This window comes from Triticum aestivum, chromosome 4B (genome assembly GCF_018294505.1).
Source record: "Triticum aestivum cultivar Chinese Spring chromosome 4B, IWGSC CS RefSeq v2.1, whole genome shotgun sequence".
NCBI lineage: Eukaryota > Viridiplantae > Streptophyta > Magnoliopsida > Poales > Poaceae > Triticum > Triticum aestivum.
Genome location: NC_057804.1, coordinates 104,097,008 through 104,117,543, shown reverse-complemented (window position 1 = coordinate 104,117,543; position 20,536 = coordinate 104,097,008).

Here is a 20,536-nt window from a genome sequence, read left to right as displayed (position 1 = left end):
TCCCCTATATCCCCGAAACCAATAAGACCATCCCTTTGTTTAATTCCCGCCTACATGCACCATCGATATATAGTAGTGTTCCTCGGTGTCTCTCGAACAAACACATTATCTAGATATCGACTCCTCTCACGCGCACACACCTTCTCTTCCCTCTCTACGGGCATTTTCTCTCTCGCACCCCATCGTTGGTGGCCTCTGCCATACACATCACCTCTCTATGATGAAGCCATGCACACTTAAATTACATCCGCCATAGAGGACCCCGCGACACACACACACACACACACATCACACACACACACAAAGACTCCATCTCTCTCTCTCTCCCCCCACACACACCCCACACACACACACACTAAGACTCCATCTCACACACACATGCTCTAGGCGGAGCATTTGTTCCTACCACCCTTCATCCAACCTTACCCGTATGATAAACAATCACCTTTATTTACTTGCATAACATGGACAAATTCCACTTTACTTTAGTAGTCAGCAAACTTATCATTCGTACCCTTATAAAAAAACGAGTTAGCGATGATGGTGTGCCTGCCATCTTGTAATACACACCATATGATCTATATCTGACGGATAGAAAGCAAACTATGATAATTTTACCAAAGATACCCGCACCTCTCTCCACATCATTATCTCCCACAACCTCATTGCTCAGCAATTAAAAAAGGAATAAGTCTCTGGAACAATCTAGCATGCATGGTGGCCGCTGCCGCCTGCCGGCGCCGTCCATCCCCATGCCTCCGCCCATTCCGACCACCAGTCACCACCATGCTCCACTCCTCCTCGCCTTATCTCTCATCTTTCATTTTTTCGATGAAATTCTCGAGATACCAGTTTTCCGATAAAGTTCTCGAGATATCATTAGTTTTTACACATGGGATTACTCCTGCATGGGTCAATCACAACAGGTGTTTTGTAAAAAAATGCATATTGATGTTCTGTGCAATGCACGAGAATCTTGCTTGTAATTATATAACGCAAATCATGAGCAGGAAGTGATATTTTTTTGACACAACCACGTTAACATGGCCACGTAAATCACTAGCTAAAGTAAATACCACTATACTTATATCCCGATGCAAAAGGTTGAGTACATGTCCGAAGAGTAGAGTCGCACACACGCACTCTGTCTCTCAGAATCTCTCTCACACACACACCAGTTACGTGACGCCCACTTAAGCAGACACGTATGTTACAATTTGTGCACCCGCGGGTACACGTGATGTTGCGCATTTATTTTAGTCGGAAGGCGAACCCAAACAGTAGCTGCATCCATTCCCCTCCCGCCGCCTCTTCTCTGGTCGCCGTCGCCCGATAGCCATGGCCCGGCCGAAGGTAACAACATACGCCATACTCCCGCTGGAGCAGCGGTTTAATATGGAAATTTTAGTGGTCATGCATGCATCTTTTTGTCCTAGCACTCCTATATAAGGGTTGACCGGTCGCTTCCCGTGGACGTGCGCGGGTGTTGGAAGAGGAAGGAGAAGGGAAGCGGGCTGTGGAGTAACGTTTTTTACCACAATTTCTTAGGAAACTGAGTGCAATAATTGAGTAGTTTTGCAAACTACCAGTACTACACCTGAAACGGTTCAAAACCTATACTCCCTTGCCAGTGCATGCTTGCCGCGTGAAACGGTCAGCGTCGCCCAGGAGCGTCAGTGCCGCATTAATGCCCGGCCAGAGCGGAGGCGACCTCTCATTGGCGCCGGCTTTGAAGTGGCGCGACGGCCGAGAGAGCGCCGCTTCCCGGTGCACGCGACTGCTACGCGTCAAGACTGGCCATAGGCCTTGTTTGGATCCATGGGTTAGAGTTAGTTTGAGCTAGTTGGGGTTCAAATAGCCCTAAAGTATCCAAGCATGAGGGTTTAAATTGGAGCAAGTTGCACCGAACCCACAAAAAAAAACTATCCCACCCAAGAGGTGCTAACTGGAGATAGTTCTCATTGGGACCACTGAAAAATCACTTTTCTCCCTCCATCAAGTGCATTTATTGTCAATCTAACCCTGTCACCCAAACACCTCTTTGGCTACAGTTAGTTCAGGGTTAGTCATGAGTTCTAACCTCTAGCTAAGTTAGAGTATCAAACAGGAGCAGTATAGGACATGCAAGTTGCTCAAAGCATACAGGCAAATTCTTACGTGAAAGGATTTTTTCCTTTTTGAAAACGGAACGTGAAAGGGATTTTTTTAGAATGCTCTTGGCATGTCGCTAACATGTGATGAGTTAACCGACCTCAATAGACGGCAAAACACCAGCCCGCCGCACTTTGATAGAGACGAGGAGGGAGAAGCGATACAGGCTGCTGGATTACTAGAGGTAGGTGTCGCACTGAAGCCAAGAAATATGGTGATAGCGTGGGTTAGCCATGCACTAGTATGATGTAACTACACTGGGCTGCCGTGTTTCGTGCTCTTCCAGTCCACTATGGAGATGATTGGTTAATTTTATATCGCTGAATAATATTAAATATTATGAGTGCAGACGCTCCACCACGAGGTTCCTTGCTCCTTCTCGGTCGTCCGGAATCTATGTTCTTCCACTCTATTTTTTTTACGTGAGATTTGTTCATCCTTTTGCGAACACGCGAGACATCTAGCATCAAGGTGCACGTGTTATGCAAGGATCATTCCATCTATATGAAGAACACGTGGGACTGGAACTACGAGACGGACATGTACCCAGGAGTGGGCGTACGAACCTGGGTAATGTAGCGCAGTAAGTGAAGTAGAAAGGCACAAATGGTATGAACATGCGTGGCATATAGGGTGTGTTTGGTTGCGTTCTCGTCTCAGCATAGTTGTTCCCTCTTCATGCATGCTCAACTCAATCAACACCCCTCTTCATGCATGCTCAACTCAACACCCCTCTTCATGCATGCTCTCTTCATGCATGCTTCCAGTGTATTTGTGCTAAACTAGTGTGGACTCATGCACCCTCCATACACTCTACCAAACACCCAAAAGTGGGTCGAGAAGAGAACTCTTGGGCGGCATTTGTCTCTTACTACGTACTACCACTAAATGTTGTACGTGCAATGCACGGTGATGTTATGGAGTACGTGCCTAAGTACTCTACTACTACTATATTAGTTGGAGGCACACATTAACTTTTATATTTGTTTACGTGTATGCCCCGAGACCTTCCAACTAGACGTGTCTTTCTCTCCAGGTCGCACTTTGTATCATTCATACCACTAAGTACTACTACGTGTGGTCTCCGACCCAGAAGTGGAAGAAGTGGAGATGCTCTACCACGCTATTTTTTTACGTTGGGCTCTACCACGCTATTCATGTCCCACTCCTTTCGCTGACGTGTGGGACATCCAGCACGTGTCGTGTTTGACACCCTTCGCCGTAAGAGTTGAAACGCTAGCATTCATCAGAAATAAAAAATAATTATAAATTAGCAGTGATACTATTTTTTTTGCGAACCAATCACCAGTGATACTATACCACGCGGTTTCATTGCTCCTCGATATCGGAAAGAATACTTCCGTTCGCCAACATGTGGGACGTCGACCATCCTGGTCCACTTGCCATGCATGCAGAACTCCAAGGGAGAGTCACCCAAGTCGTCGCGCCGCACTAACAATGACTAATGAGCCGTCAAATCACAGGCCCACTTCCCACTTTGAGGTTGCTCGGACGAAGGAACCATCACGACTTTGTTGAATTCCACTTCTTGAAGAAAACTACTGTACCAGCAGTACTACTAGCTACAGTAGTTACTCCAACAGAGGCCTCCTTTCGTTCATAGGGTAGGAATTTTATAGGAATATGAAAATCATAGGAAGTGAGATGACATGCATCTCAATTCCTATAGAGAAAGAGATGCCATTTGATGCATAGGATAGGAATTTTTCCATTTAGTCTAGGCTAATGTACTGGTAATTTGCTCTAAAAACTACAGTAGTAACTAGTAGTACTGGTACATGCTCGTACTCAGACACAGACACACACACTAACTACTACTCTAGTACTACTACTTCTCACATGCTGGCCAGACGCCGTCGTTCTCCTTCCCGACTTTGTCGGCGACACCCCACCGTGCTTGGATCTCCACCAACCTCTCCGCAGCAGCGCGTGCGTCCTTCTCTTTCTTGCAGCGGCGGGCCTCTCTTTTCTTGTGTGCTTTCTGACTTTTTCGCTCGCTCTGTGCGGCTTTGGCCGCCTCTTGCTCTACCGCCCATTCAGCCTTGGCATCTTCAAATTCCTCCCACATAGTTGTGAGGTCGCGAGCGGTGATGAACTCGGCACGATGGGATGCCATCGCTTCCCTACCATTTTGTGTGCGGTCGTGGGCGGCGAGGAACTCGGCGCGGCTGGATGCCATCGCTGCCTTACCAGTTAGTGTGCGGCACGGTGGCATGAACGACGCTTGGTGAGTGCTCTGGGGTGGAGTGGCCGGACAACTGTATAGTGCATTGATTTGTCAAGAGCTCAAGGACAGAAGACGAAGAAAATTTGGATTCCCCTTCAATCCTGGTCATTTATTACCGAGTAAAATGCATCGGCGGTCATCGAACTTGTCTTGATAGCTCACTTTGATCATTGTATACGAGATATGGTGATTATACGGTCACTGGCTCAGCGTATAGCTTCGTATTTGTCTGGTTGACCAGTCAAACAGTCCACATGTGCCTCATTAGCTCTTGTTCTTCATCTATGTACGCGGGCCTACCTGTCAATGGAGAAAGAAATATTGTAAAAACCAAAATTATGAGTATGTGGGGAATCAAACCACGGACTCGTCGCTGCAACGCACCCTGGTCAGCCAAATCAAAATGAAATACTTCGCGTCAGACACTCACGCTCACGCTGTCAAAGCATGCTAATGCATGCACGTCGCCCTCTAAATCAAAGTCCTGCTCATGGCGCAACGCAAACGGCGAGCCCATCACCTGCGCGCCCCAGCGGTGCCTGACATTACTGTTTAGATGTTTGATGGAGGCCTACGTGAACACTGAGCATGTATTCACCTCGCTCAACACCAACGGTCATACTCGGACCGCCTTGCTCATGTATATCGTCCATCACAACGACAATCTATAAAACAGCCTAGCTAGAGAGGGTACTATGGTAGTATGGTATGGAGTATGTACTATCGTGAGCGACCGATCTTAGTGCCACTGCACACCGAAACCCCTTCCATCGCTAGCGCGTGCTTCCCGCCTGAAACGGTCACCGTCTCTCCAGAATGTCAATGCCGCATTCACCGGACTTAACTGCAGGTGCAATTGGTGTGTCACTGACATGCGGGCCAGATGCCCGTTGGGCCCACATGTCAGTAACCCAACGCATCTGCAGTTAAGTCACCGAAGCAGCGTCCGCATTCATGCCCGACGAACCTACTCTGATGCTAGTTGTCCATCCGTCTGCCGCGGCTCATTGCCATTCGCCCGCTATATTAACTTGAGCCCCAGCTCCCAGCCATAGCCAAAGACCCACACTTATTCTCCTCCGATCCCTTCCTTCTGTCGGCACCACTCCAACCATGGCCTCCTGGTGCTCCGAAGCTCTCTTGGATGTACTGTCACAGGAGCAGACGAGGGACATCGGCGGCTCCGCTCTGGGCGCGCTCCGAAGCTCTCTTCGACGTACTGTCATAGGAGCAAATGAAGGAGATCGCCGGCACCCCCCCGGCCGCCCTCCGCCGCCACGACCATGAAGCTGGCGCGATTGCACGGGTGCAGCCGGCAGCGAGGAAGAGTAGTACACGGTAGGTCGCCGCTGCTCTGGTCCCAGGAAGGCCACCGCTACTCCATTCAGTCGACGCCAAGCTTGGTGGGGTAAACATCGGCGGCCGATTAGCCGCTTGACGGTGACATGGAGGGGGAAATCTTCAGAACCTTGTGCTCCGGAGGAGGAGGTTATCGAGGCGGATGAGGAGGCAAAGGCAATGGACGACTTTCTCAGGTTCATGGCCGGACATGGTGGTCGGGCGCCAGCGATCGTTTAGATTAGGTTTACAGTAGGTTTTAGTACGGTTTGTGCGAAATATGTAATGAATTTCGTCCAGTTTGTAGGAAACGTTTTTGAAATTTAATGAATTTCATCCGGTTAATTTGAAATTTGCTTTGTTTGCACGAATTTCGTCCGATTAGTTCATATAGATACCGGTGTACATTTGTGGGCCAATGCTGGAGATGCCCTAACTATCATGCTATAATCACTAACAGTCCTCCATTTTTATCTTGCTTACATAAAAATGGAGCAAGTGGACGACACTGTAGCACGTCATATCACTCGAACTAGCCCGCCTAACGAGCGGGAAAGCACCGCCCTCGTCATTTTATCGATCGATCGCGCTAAAATGTTACGATTCGCAAGTTCTAAAGGAAAAGGCAGCACACTTACGACTCATACGTGTCGCACCCCCAACAGTCTGGCTCGCACGCCGCTCACCAGAGGGGACACGCGTTGTCTTGCAATTTCACTGACATGTGGGACTGTAATTGAATAAAACATCGATAGCCAAAATCTAATCGCTCGGCGGGTGTCGGCTGAGAAGAGAGAAACGAGGGAGGGAGAAGACATCGCCCGCCCGCCGCGCACAGACTCCAAGATATATATGGTGATAATGTGAGGTGGGCCATTCTGGAGTCCGGACCACTTCCGAAGCCCGCTCTGACCGCCCTGGCCCCTCAAGACGCCAGCTGCCCGTCGCATGCATAGCAAGTAGTCCCCACTTATGTGGAGGAGAGAGAGGCATTGACAAAGTCAAGGAGTAACAGTGCAAACAATGAATACTCGTTGCTCGTCCTCTATAAAGGAAAGAATACTTTCATTCACCGGCATGTGGGACGTCAACCATCCCGGTCCACCTGCCATGCACAAAATTATCCTGGTCTACCCCGGTCGTACCGCAGGCCCAACCTTTCCCACTCTAAGTTGTTCGGACGAAGGAACCATCATGACTTCGTTGAATTCCGCTTCTTCAAGAAAACTTACTCCCTCCATCTAGGTGTGTAAGTCATCTTACGAAAACCAAATAATCCCAAAACACTTAGGCGCGGTGCATTAAATTCTACCTCGTTTCTTGTTTCCTGACATATCAACCAATAAGAGATGTGGGGTGTTCATGCTTTTAATGACTTGAGACTACCAAAGACGACATGCAATGGTTAGTTCATTGCATGCAATGCTATTAATTAGCAAATGAACATTAAGTTCTCTTGTTTTCTCCTCCTCCTTGGTCACCGTGCACAACCTAAGATGACTTACTCACCTAGACAGAGGGAGTACTGTACCCGCAATACTGCTACCACACGCGAAGACTGGACGGCACTGTACCACGTCATATCACTAAAACCCACTAGGCCAAACTAGCCTGCCTAGGTCATCTATTTTGGAACGGAGGGACTATGTCTTTGCACTGCTATGATTTTGTGTTGCACGTTCTCTGTACTTTTGCTACGATTTTCCTACCCTATGAACCAAATGAGGCCTGAATGTATCCGTGTCTACTATTGTCTGATCGATCGCTAAGCCTACAATTTTAGGAGCTAGGGCTATTGGTCGATCGACGAGGGATAAGTATAAGCGTACCATGAGCTCATTAGCCCCAACATTTCTCTTCGATGAGTGTTTGGCAAGTACTATAGCTCGCACAGTAGCTAGCCTACTAACACCAAGAATCAGCAAACAAGCCCTGCTGATATGATAAACAGTTCAAACTTACATCTAAGCATGCCATATATTACATCAAAAGCTGGTGAGGATACATTTGTTTCCATAACTCGGAGAGGGTTCGCATGATTCATCGCATGATTCACTATCAAACAAAAGTAGCAAGATCCGCCCACACAAGACAGTGCACTAGCCCTAAGATGGTTTGATAACACGCATCATTCTGGTAACTAAACACAGGGCAATGCAAACTACCCTGAAGGATTAGCGCGACCAACTATTTCTTGTCATCGATCTCTCGGGCAATGACCACAGCACGGACAATGGCATGGAAATCGATTTCTGGGGCAATGTCCACATAACTGACCGCGACATCGGAATCGATCTCTGGGGCGATGTCCACAGGATGGACAGCGGCATCGGAATCGATCTCCGGGGCGATGCCAACAAGACGGGCCACGACATCGGAATCATCAAGGACGTCCACCGGCACCTGCACAACCCTAACATATTAGCAAGCACATGGCAAATAATCAAAAACCACAACTATGGTAATAAGCCATTATTTTTTACCTTGTGCAGCTCACCGGGGGATCTCATCCCTCCGGGGGCCATCTCCTCGTCCTCGATGGGGGCCATCACCTTGCCAGGGGAATACTGCTTCTCAACGGCGACTATCTCCTCAAACTCGGTCTTGAGCCTCACATAGGTGGCAATTAGAGTTCCTGGGGTAGGCACGGTGGGGCCCTTGCTATTCTTCCAATTTCTTTGAGGAGTTCGTCCGCCAACGTCCTCAACTCTTTGGCCAGTGCTTGTTTCTTGGAGTTCTTCGTCTCCATGGGTTGGCCCGCCAACATGGTCAACTCGTTGGTCGGTTCTCGCTTCCTGGAGATTGCTGTCTCCAGTGGGTTGTCCGCCGGCAACTCTTTGCCTAGTGCTCCAGGATCCATCAATGAACTGACAAACAAAAAGCAATCGAAAGGAAACCACAATCACAATGAAAATGGGAAAAGAATAGGATGTGAGAATCGGTCGGTGCTTCGCAAAAAGAAGATTCTTGGAATGAAAATATAGCAGCATAACTGATTCGCCCACCTTTCCTTCGTCGGTACAAAAGAAAAATGGCAGAAGTGAGTAGCCTGGAGTGAGGTTTTCTTCAATAAAGGGAAGAAAGGGCTTGAACGAGCGTTCCAGTGAAATGATGGTTGCTTCGTCCAGTCCAACTTGGAGGCCACCTTACCACTGCTGGTAAAGGTGTGGGTTTTGTGATATGACGGATCATGACGGCCACACCGGGGTGATAGGTGAGTCTCGATTGTAGCACCTCGCTGTGATTTGGTGGATGGCATGCGGGCCTGGATGCTTTGAATGTCCCGCATGTAGATAGAGCGGCTAGTCATATAGGAGTGCTCAATACTGTGCACCGCGACCAAGGCAGAGAGGAAAACGAGAGAACTATGTAATCAATGCATGAGTTTAATTAGGGTAGTTTTGTAAAGTAGTACGAGATACATTCCTCCAATCGCAAAATGCCTTGGTTCATGAGATTTGAGATTTGAGCCGTATAAACCGGAAGGGAGGGAGTACTGCAAGGCTGCACGCGGTGTAGTCTAGTCACTTGTTGAAATCTCTAGAAAGGCAGATACTCCTTTCTGGTTTACAGGGCTATACTACTCCCTCCGTCTAGGTGTGTAAGTCATCTTACAAAAACCAAATAGTCCCAAAACACTTAGGCGCGGTGCATTAACTTCTACCTTGTTTGTTGTTTCTTGACATATCAACCAATAAGAGATGAGAGGTGTGTATGCTTTTAATGACTTGCAATGGCTAGTTCATTGCAAGCAATGCTATTAATTAGTAAATAAACATTGGTGACCCCAGGAGGAAACGGTGCTAAGCGCGTGGACCTATGCAGAATGAGTATTAACCAATGGATGATGGAGTTTAATTGTTAAACAATAGCAATTTTGTCTCATGCAAGAGCCTGGCTACTATATGCATGCTACAAGGCACCGCACCACGCGAGCGTTCGCAACTGCCATGTTTGGGTTGCGCTTGGCTCTTCGCCTCTTCTAGAAGATGAACAATGATGTTACTCCTACTTCTACAGTATCGAATCCATTGCTGCATGTCCGTCCACCTCGTGCGGGAGGGATAGCATGTAGCGAAAGCTTCTACTTACTGCTCCTGCCTTTGTGTCTATGACTGGTGGGCCCAACAGGTGGTTGGCCCTCCTGTCATGCAGCCAAAGGCAGGTGCAGTTAAGGCACCGGAGCTCAGTCCGCGAGGGAGATGGTGTTGTAGTAATCAAATTTCTCGGTCTTTTACGAGTTGACACGACACATCAAAGCACTACACTCGATATAAGGCTGGTCATAGTGGGGAGTAACTTAGGGCCTGTTTGGTTCCAATAAGTCACCTGACTTATAGGTCAGGACACTTAAAACCAGTGACTTATAAGTCACACCCGTTTGGTTGTCACCCGACTTATAAGTCACCTTCCCATACCTTCCCACACCAATCAACATGATGCATGTGGTGGGACCCGCGCAAAAGGGGGCGACTTATAAGTTTCAAGTTGGGGTGGAGCAACTTATGACTTATAAGTTGGGGTGACTTATAAGTTGGGTCTCTTTGGCAAAATAAGTCACTTTTTGCACTTTTCGACTTATAAGTTGGTGACTTATTTGGAACCAAACAGGCCCTTAGACTAGTAACATGCATATGTTACTAGTCTATGTTACTATCTCTATAGTGCATAGTATCATAGATTAGTAGTATCATAGGTGGTCTCATTTATTGACATGCATGACACATAGTAGCATCACATTTATTTTGTTACGGTATCTACCTATGTTACTATAACCATCTCTCTCTTCTTTAATTGCCTGCCACATAAGCATGTTTGTGAGTCCCAAGTGCATGATACTACTTATGTTACCCCCACTATGGCCAGCCTAAGTCTTTTTACACATTTCATAGACATATTCTGCTTCATATGTAGTCACTTGTTGCAATCTCTAAAAAGACATATATTTGGAAACGGAGGGAATACAACGCATGCATGCATGCTGTGACTTTCCTTTTGATACTTGCATGTGTTGATTTGATGCACCGTGCCAAATCTTGACTATAAATTTAACTAACCAAATTTTCATGCATGTCACAAAAAATTACGGGGCTGTTTGGATTATGACTATGTTTGTCTTATGTTGCCACATTATTTTTCCCACACTTGCCACACTTGCCTAACTTGAGTTGCTCAAATTGTTAGACACACTTTGGCTTGCCTAAGGGAATCTTGCCACAATTTTTGTGTCTATGACACATTATTTTTGTGTATATGACATGTGGAGTAGAAAATATAAATAATAATGCATGTTGGGGCAAGCCACGTTTCCGCTAATTTTAGCCGTGGGCTTGTTCACAATTTTTACGAGGGGGTGGTTGTTCATTTAATGGAGGGACTTGTAGTACCAGACTTGAACGACACAAAGTGCGACCTGGCACACCGTAACACCACTTGGAACAAGCGGGTAGCTATCTCAAAAAACAATCAACAACTAAAAAAAACCGCAACCTGGCATGTAGTAGTACACAATTTAAAACGATTGTTTTGATGGAGTGAAAAAGGAAAACTACCCCACTACGTATATATAGGCCGGAGCCTCCGCGCTTGCTTGCTAGGGTTGCTCTATTCACACACTCTCATCCTCTCCAGATCTAAACAAGATAGGGGTAGTAACACTGTCTTTCTCCCTTCAAAAAACACTGGCTTTCTATCCTCACCGCTGGTTACAGATCCGGACGTATCCCCCTCCGCCGGTGAAGGGGAGGAGGGGCAGCATTTAGGCCATCGCCGACGGCGAGGGAGGAGACCCACTGCCGGCTGCACCGTTATCTCTGGCCGAGCGCCGGCGCGGGAGGTCCTCCGATCCCTTCTTCGTTGCCTGTGGGCGGATCCGGCCTCCCGCCGCCCACCTATCCACATCCCGACGACCTTCAGATATATCTTCGTTCGAAACCGCCTTAGCTCTACCTCCCCAGCTCGCTACGTCGCTGCATGTGCATCATTTTCTACCTCTCAGCCCCTCTTGATCGGATGGTCCAACGTCACCTAGTGTTTTTCTTCTTCTATTGTTAGAGGTAAAGCTACTTCATGGAGTCGAATCTTGTACTCCCTCCGTCCGAAAACACTTGTCATTGAAATGGATGTATCTAGATGTATTTTAGTTCTAGACACATCCATTTTGATGACAAGTAATTCCGGACAGAGGGAGTACTTGGTTCAAACAAGAAATAAAGTGGGGATGGGGGAATTTAGTATGTACATCGGACTTGGTACAAACAGGAAGGAAAGGGGGTGAAAGTAGTACAGACTAGTCATCCAACCGATATCTTGGTCGAAAAGGGAAATATAGGGGTAACGCTGTACACAATGGTATGACCAGGACTAGATTTGCTATCCACACATAGGAGTAGGTGGCTAGAGTGAACAAAAATGGGACCAACCCAGATATGTTTCTTGGATGTTTGTTTCTCGAGGGAACAAACTATGAATCACCACTTTATGCCCCTGTTTACGTACATGGTGCTGGACTACTGGTGCACCCACTGTCCCATGCCCTTATACCAAATATTTAGTTGTTCTTAATCTAATGTCCCTGGTAAAAATGAAGCCATGGCACTGTTATAAGCCACGACAAGTTTAGCCAAATGTTTTTGCCTGTAATTGTTTGAGACTGTGACTGCTTGCTCTGTACCTTTTTGTGCAAACATGGATATCCAATTCACCTGGTTGCTGTTGTGACCTTTTGGTGCACTGCACAAAACTCTTCTTAAAAGAAGTGACTTTTGTGCTGTTTAACTGGAATGTCAGAATGGAACAGTTGGTTCATTTCGGTGGAACTGCACAAAGGGAGATCTGTGTTCCAATCCTCATCATCCATATTGGTGACATAACCTTCCTTTAGGTAAGAATGATATTTAATGCATGTGTTCATCTCTATTTTCCGACTGCCATGAGAAAATAATGCTATTTTTTTACTAGTACACTTGTACTCCCTCACTGACAAAACCAATTCTGAACTAGAAGGCCAATCATGTACTTGGTTTCACCAACTGGTGAGGAGAAAGAGCAACATAGCATGAAGAGGAAGAAGAAGAAGGAGGAGGAGGAGGAAATGAAGAAGATCACACGATGGTACCGTCCTATGTTATCCTGACATCTTGCTAGTGGTGTTGTATTGCTATGTTGCTACTAGTCTTAATTTACTTGGAAGACTAGCAAGATGCTCGTTCGTTGGACGTAACATCGAGATGCACTTAACAACAAGATCACCAAATCTGTTTTTTGTAAGAGTATAAGAGTAATAGATAATAGAGTAGAGATAGATAGAGAAATGCAGCATAGTAGTACTTGGTTTAACGACACATCATACTAATTAACCGGATTCTGGATGCATGTGTGACCCAGCTCTACACGATCAACTGTGCCAAGTTGATCTTGCTGAAGTCGAGGCCTCGGTCGAGGCCATTCAAGGGCTTCGACAATGTCTCCCTTACATGTGAGACGATCCTCCAGGGAGCCCTTCCACTTCTGTCGTCTCTCCTGCAAGGTCACTTAATTAATGAGGAGTACTTAAGTAGCACTAATTTATTGCTGCCTAATTTTCCCGCCAGAGTTAAACAAATCTTTAGTAGCACCCTATGCTGAATCATGTATGTGTATATATGTATCTGGAGGTAAATCATGTGGTGGAGCAGGGAGGGAATCTTGGTAGTGTCATGACATAATAATGCTATTGTCTTTCTATCCTTTCTCACTAAGCTAATGAAGGTTTCACCTTTTTCCTACTTGTGCAAACAGGGATCATGTTGTGCCAATCATACATTTTAGTGGAACTGCACTAGAGAATAGAATGAACTATATCGCAGCCAGTGCTTTAACTCTGCTAGAAGTTCTTGATAATCTTTCGATATAATCTCATCACTGGTAAACAAGAGTTATTTCAACCATACATTTGAAGTGCGCAAAAACATATACTATTGAGTGATTCCAGTGAGTGCTTTATCATCTCTTCTAGAATTACTTGAATAAGCATATTTTGCTCAGGTTGGTACCAGCCTAAGGCCTTCAGCCATATTATTTTGTTGTACCTATATATGTATTGTGCTACTGTGTTGCTACTGTCATGAGCAACTCCTTTGTCTTTGCACGTTAAAGTTTTGCAACCTGTGATACATGTCAATGTTTTGAGTGTTGAGCTAATTGGCACTGATTAAATAAACTAATACCCCTCTTTAAGCAAGACTACTATGTTGCTAACTTTACCCATTAAGATAATGAGGGTGCTTCTGTTTGTTAGTGTATGTTTCATCAACTAGTCCCACTATTACAGTAATCTCACTCTCTCAACATATGTGCCAACAGGGATGCTCGATTTTGGTGGAACTGCACAAAAAATTTGGGTGCTTCATTGCCTCGACCGCTTCCTTCCCTTCATGTCAGTCACTTTGTCTCGGCTTGCTTGCTTCCTTCGTTTCATGTCAGTCGCTTATCTCGACTTTCAATGAAAGGAAATAGGAATTGATATGCTACCTCACACAGGTTGGTACTGGTCTTTATCCTGATTATTGTGCTTGTCATGTATTGGTAATTTGGTATTGTGCTACTGTTTGCCGATTTTATAGAGTAACTTGGAGCCTGAACTCACAGACAAATCATTGCATTGGGTGATTTTAGTAGAACTGCACAAAATGATCAGATGGACAGATACTTATGCTGCTGCCATGTACTCCAAAGTTCACTCAGACAAGCATCGATGTTGACAAGAAGTGCCTATATTCATCCGAGTATCAACCGGCATCAACCAGTTGTCAAACTCCCAAGTATTAGGAGAGTGAACGCCAAAAATATTGCTCGACGCATAGCCCAGAAGAACACAGTCCAGTCTTTGGTCCCAACTTGTGCCTTTTGGTTATCGGTAGATATGGTAGCGAACTATATGGCATGGAGTCTAAAGATTCTAGACAAGTTGGTTGACGCGTATATTCATCTGGCACTTAATCAGTCTGCACACCAGGGATGCTCCATTTCAGTTGATCTGCACAAAAATTTTGGGTGGTTCATTTTCTCAACTGCCTCCTTTCTCGTCTGCAATGTAGAATTTTGGCGAGCTACATGACCAAGATGAGCCAGTAAACTAGTTGGATGAAAGTAGTGCCCAAGTTGCTCAAACCTCGCTCGCCACGAGGCCACTATTTGAGGATAAACCTACAAGCAAAGTTCAGATGGTCTGTGCTGCCTCTTATGTACTCGAAAGTTTACTCGTACAAGAACTAATTTTAGCAAGAAGTGCCTCCGAGTGAACACCATTTACCAGTCTGTACCCTAGGTAATTAAAGTTTGTACATGGATCATATTGGCTGTGATCTCAATCATTTGGATGCATAAACATACTGAACATGTGTATATCTGAATCTTTTTGTGAATTATGCATGAACATTGTCGTGTGATCTATCAATCATTTGGATGCATAGATATGCTGAGCTTGTGTATATATGAATCTTTTGAGTTGTTGATAGTGAATGTTGGCTATGAATATGAACGTGTCCTGTGAACCTGAGTTTGATATGAATGTTTACCTTTTCTGTTGTATTTGTGTGTGAACTTGTTAGTATGCCTACTATGGGGTATGTGACGTGTGGGTGTCAATGGCACACCTTCTTCCTGAGAAGAATTGCACCTGCTTTGTTAGGGGCTTGATGAAAAATCGACTGCTGGTTTCTGTAGGTTGGCCCGCCCAGCAAATGGGCTGCTGGTCCACCACGACAGACTGGGAGGCTAAAAATACAAGTTGTATGGTGCAGAGGCAAGTAAGAAACGCTATCGAGAGCCATCCACTGAAGAAGAAAAATTGCTCCTGATGTGCTTCTTCATTCGTGCCACCGACCCCCTCTTTAATCTAGTTCGCTCGGGGATCTGGTATCATTTTTTTCCAGAGGGCGAACAAGTATCAGCTAGGCCTAGGTTTTGTATTTTAACATGCTTAGCCCACGACATACGGAGACAGTGGTTTCAACTTATTTTTTGAGGTCCATACCGGCCTATGGGCTTTTTCTTAAAGATCGGCAGCCCAATGTATTTTTTAATAAAACGCAGGTCTCTGCTCTATTTATCTATATATAAGAATAATAATGATGTGTCCAATTTATGTTTTCCCTTCTAACCACATTATATATATTTATATTATTACTATTATCGTATATTTTATAGAGACTTATATATACATTATAAAAACATCCCACGTGTTATTAACTTATAAAAGTAAATGTTTAACGGAAGTTGGCAAGGAAAATCCTGGTTGTTTTTGACTCACAGGCAAGGAAAATCCTGGTGACTGCGTACAAAAGCTTGCGAAGATTTTAAGGACCAATTTAATAATAACACGCTCATTTTTATTTTGAGCAATAACTCGTTAATTTATTAATTATATATATATAATGTGCCTCTCCAGTTTATTCTTTGATATTAATTGCTCCTTCTAACATAACATTATATATATAACGAGCTCAACATTTTGTTTTTTGAGAATCATAGCGCACTTTATTGCCTAAGTTCAATGCTTACACGGATACGTAAATGAGCAGGTGGTGCATCAAGCCACACATGCCTACATATATCAAGAGACGTAGCCATACGTGCTACTCTATGAGGCTCCTCATTACATTCGCGTTGTTCATGACTAAAAAGACAAGCCCTAAATAAATTGCTTCGTTCTTTGATCTCATGAAACACCATACAATGTCCACCAAGGTTCTTTGGTGCTTCGATTTCCCGGACGACTCTCAGACAGTCAGTAGCAATATGTACTCTTTCCAGGCATGCACCTTCAATCTCTCGTCTTCTTCCTCCAGCGTCGCCGGGACCGCCTGGTCCGACCTTCGGCGGCTAGCGGCTCTGCTTATCACGCATCACTGTGAAGCGCTACCCCACCGCCGGCCAGGCTATTGCTGCAAAGATGGCTGTACGTGAGAGGCTGACAGTGGGAACGCACCACGCCCATGGACGCATGCATGCAACGGAGCTCGGCATGGTCAACGTGGTCAAGGAATGACTTCCATCGGAAGAGTACTGTACTTGGAGAGGCTGACAGCTGGGCCCACTAAGTTGACGGAGATGGAGGGCTTTGTCAACTTAGTCAATATGAACGATTCTAGCTGCAGCGACCGTATGATGTCCATCCAACGGCCATCGTGCTTCTTCAACCTCTGGTCTTCTTGCTCCAGCCGCCCAAAGCAGCGTCGGTCGTGCCGCCTGCTCCTGCCTCCTGTGGCCGGCTGTGATGCCGCGGAGGCCTCACCGCCCCCTACTACTCCCGCCGCTGGCCAGGCCATCCCTCCACTCACCCACACCCCCTGTTATTCTGCGGCAACGACAGCCTCACACCGCAGCCGAACGAGTGAACCCTCATACTCCTCTACGCGTGGGCATCCACTGCCGCGTCTTCCCCAGCTCCGCGTCATCCCCTTCCTAGGCCTCGCCGTCGTCCACCATCGTGGTGCTCTCGGCGTGGCGTGGTCAATGTGGTCAAAGACCGACTTCCATCGGAAGAGTACTGTACGTGGAGAGGCTGACAGCTGGGTCCACGGCCACAGCCCAGTTTTTTTGTGATTTGCCAAGTAAGTCGCGGTGTCAGGCCTGTTGGGCTGCAAATCTTTCAAGACGAGGAGAGCTTCATTCGGCTGGCCGGGAAAATGGCCTATCAGTAATGAGAAAAGGGTTGTACATTTTTAAAACACATCAAACCGGCAATTAGTTTCAAATTTCTTTTTTTCATTTCGAGATTTTAAATTGCATTGATTTTTATGCGTGGACAATTTGTTGGACTTTATATTGATATACATTTATTTTTAAAATCAGTTTGAATGTGACTCAAAATTTCGGGATTAAAAACAGTTCGGACCGCACCGAAATATGCAAAATTTCGTATAACTTTTTAACTGTGGCCACAATATGGGCTGTAATGCTAACAAAAAGAGTATGGGCTCCAAAAAAACCTTTAAGAATTAGCAAATGGGCTGTAAATTATTAGAAATAATGGCAGATGGGTTGTATGTTGTTTTCCACAGATTTGAGGCTTTCCTAAAAAAAAGGATGACGCACAAGCAGTGACTGTTGGATTTCCATCCAACGGCCGTCGTGCTTCTTCAATCTCTGCTCTTCCTGCTCCAGCCGCTCAAACAAGCGCCGGCGGGACTGCCTGCTCCCTCCTCCCCGCGGCCGGCTGTGCTGCCGCGCAGGCCTCAACACCCCACCGTACTCCCATCGCTGGCCTAGCCATCCCTCCACTCACCCACACCTGTTGTTATTCTCCGGCGACGGCAGACGAACCAGTAAACCCTCGTACAGTCGTACTCCCCTCCGCGTGGGAAAAAACTGCCGAGTCTTCCCTGCCTCCGTCTTGTTCCCTTCCTAGGCCTCAGTGTCGTCCACCACCCTGGTGCTCTCGGTGCGGCCTGGTCAACGTGGTCAACGACCGACATGCATCTGAAGTGGACTGTACGTGGAGAGGCCGACAGCTGGGTCCACGGCCGCACACAAGGAAATGCCTCCTTATTACGCGCAAAATAATGATTCCTCCACCTGACATCAGGCACCCACCGAAAGGGCCTCCGTATTTCACGAAAAAAACGTTACCGCCGCTGACAGCTCGGACCCACCAGCTATATCTTCGCATGCAAGAAAGTGCCTCCTTATTACGCACAAAAAAATGAATACTCCCCCTGTTAGTTGGGACCCAGTATTGTGGCAGGTTGACTTGTGGGCCTACTAAGTTGACAGGGACGGAGGGCTTTGTCAACTTAGTCAATATGCACGATTCTAGCTCCAGTGACCGTACGATGTCCATCCAATGGTGGTAGTGCTTCTTCAACCTCTGGTCTTCTTGCTCCAGCTGCCCAAACCAGCGCCGGTCGTGCCTCGTGCTCCTGCCTCCCGTGGCGGGCTGCGATGCGGCGGAGGCCTCACCGCCGCCTACTACTCCCACCGCTGGCCAGGCCATCCCTCTACTCACCAACACCCCCTGTTATTCTGCAGCGACGGCAGCCTCACACTGCAGTGAACCAGTGAACCCTCGTACTCCTCTATGCGTGGGCATCCACTGCCGCGTCTTCCTCGGCTCCGTGTCTCCCCTTCCTAGGCCTCGCCGTCGTCCACCACCCTGGTGCTCTCGGCGCGGCGTGGTCAACGTGGTCAAGGAACGGCTTCCATCGGACGTGAACTGTACTGGAGAGGCTGACAGCTGGGTCCACGACCGCAGGAAGGAAGTGCCTCCTTATTACATGCAAAATAATTATTCCTCCACCTGACAGCGGGGACCCACTGGACGGGCCACCGTATTTTGCGAAAAAAACGTTTCCCCCTCACTGCTGGGACCCACCAGCTACATCTTCGCACGCAAGGAAGTGCCTGACAGTCGGGACCCACCTAGTCGAAGCGTACGTAGCATTGCCATTCCGGTCGCGAACGTGTACGTACATATATACCGGTGGATGTAGAGGCGCGCACGTGTCGTAGTAGAGGCGTGCACGTGTCGTAGTAGAGGCGCGCACATAGCATGTACACGTACGTACAGCGGCCAGGGTGCAAGAAAGCAAATACGGCCACGTATGTGTACATACGAGCGGGGTCTCGAACGCCTACTCGCGCATATATACGTACGGCCAGGGCTCGTGTACATTGGCTGGGTCAGAACGGAGAAACAGCGTCATCGTCGCGTTCATGGGGAGCCAACCGGATGGGTCGGAATGGAATGCGTGGTCGTGTTCATCGGGAGGGCTTGGACGGAACAGGCGATGGAAACGAGGCCTGGCGTACCGCAAAAGGGAGGAAACGGACCTCCTGCGGTCGAAACGGGGGTCCTGTTGATCGGGAGGGGTGTGGCGTACCGCAAAACGGATGAAACGGACCTCCTACGGTCAAAACGGGGTCCTGTTGATTGGGAGGGGTGTGGCGTACCGCAAAACGGATGAAACAGACTTGTGTTGGAGCGCTACGGTCGAAACGGGGGTCCTGTTCATCAGGAGGGGTGCGGCGTACTGCAAAACGGGACTCCACAGGATACTGTTCATTTCCACCGTCGACCTCCTCCAGCCTCCACGGGCTACTGTTCATCCACTGTCGACCTCCTCCAGCCTCCACCTACTCTTGTTCATCAACGAGCTGCTGTTCATCCAGCCTCCACCGCGCGCTACTCCACCGGCTACTGTTCAACCACCCCTCTCTACGGGCTCCTGTTCAACCACCCCTCCACGGGCTACTGTTCATCCACCCCTCTACCATCTACTGTTCATCTAGCCCTCCACGGGGTCGTCCTGCTCATCCAGCCCTCCACGGGGTCCTGTTCATCCAGCCCCAACCGACTCGATCGATCGGGGTCCTGTTCATCCAGAGGCAACACCAGGGGTCCTGTTCATCCACTCCCACCGCTCACTCTTTCATCCAACCCCCCCGGCAACGCTCACTATTCATCCAGAGAGGCAGCATCGATCGACTTCAGTTAGCAGCAGTAGCGAAGGAATCGATCGCTCGGGTTCAGTTAACAGCCATCAATCGTTCGCTCTGGTTCAGTAACGCGTAGCCGGCCTGCAGTGCAATCGCTCGGGTTCAGTTAGAGCCCAACGCCTTGCTCTGGTTCAGTTAGAGCCAACGCCTCGCACACACGCGAGTACATGTATGAGAGAAACGTGCATCGCTCGGCCCCCGACCACCCACTGTAACCGGGAACTCCCCGAAATTTTCCTCGCCCTCGCTTCTACCACGATTTTTTCCGTCATGGACGGCCCAAAGAATGTCATGCAGCTGTGTCTCCGGCCCGCACAGGAT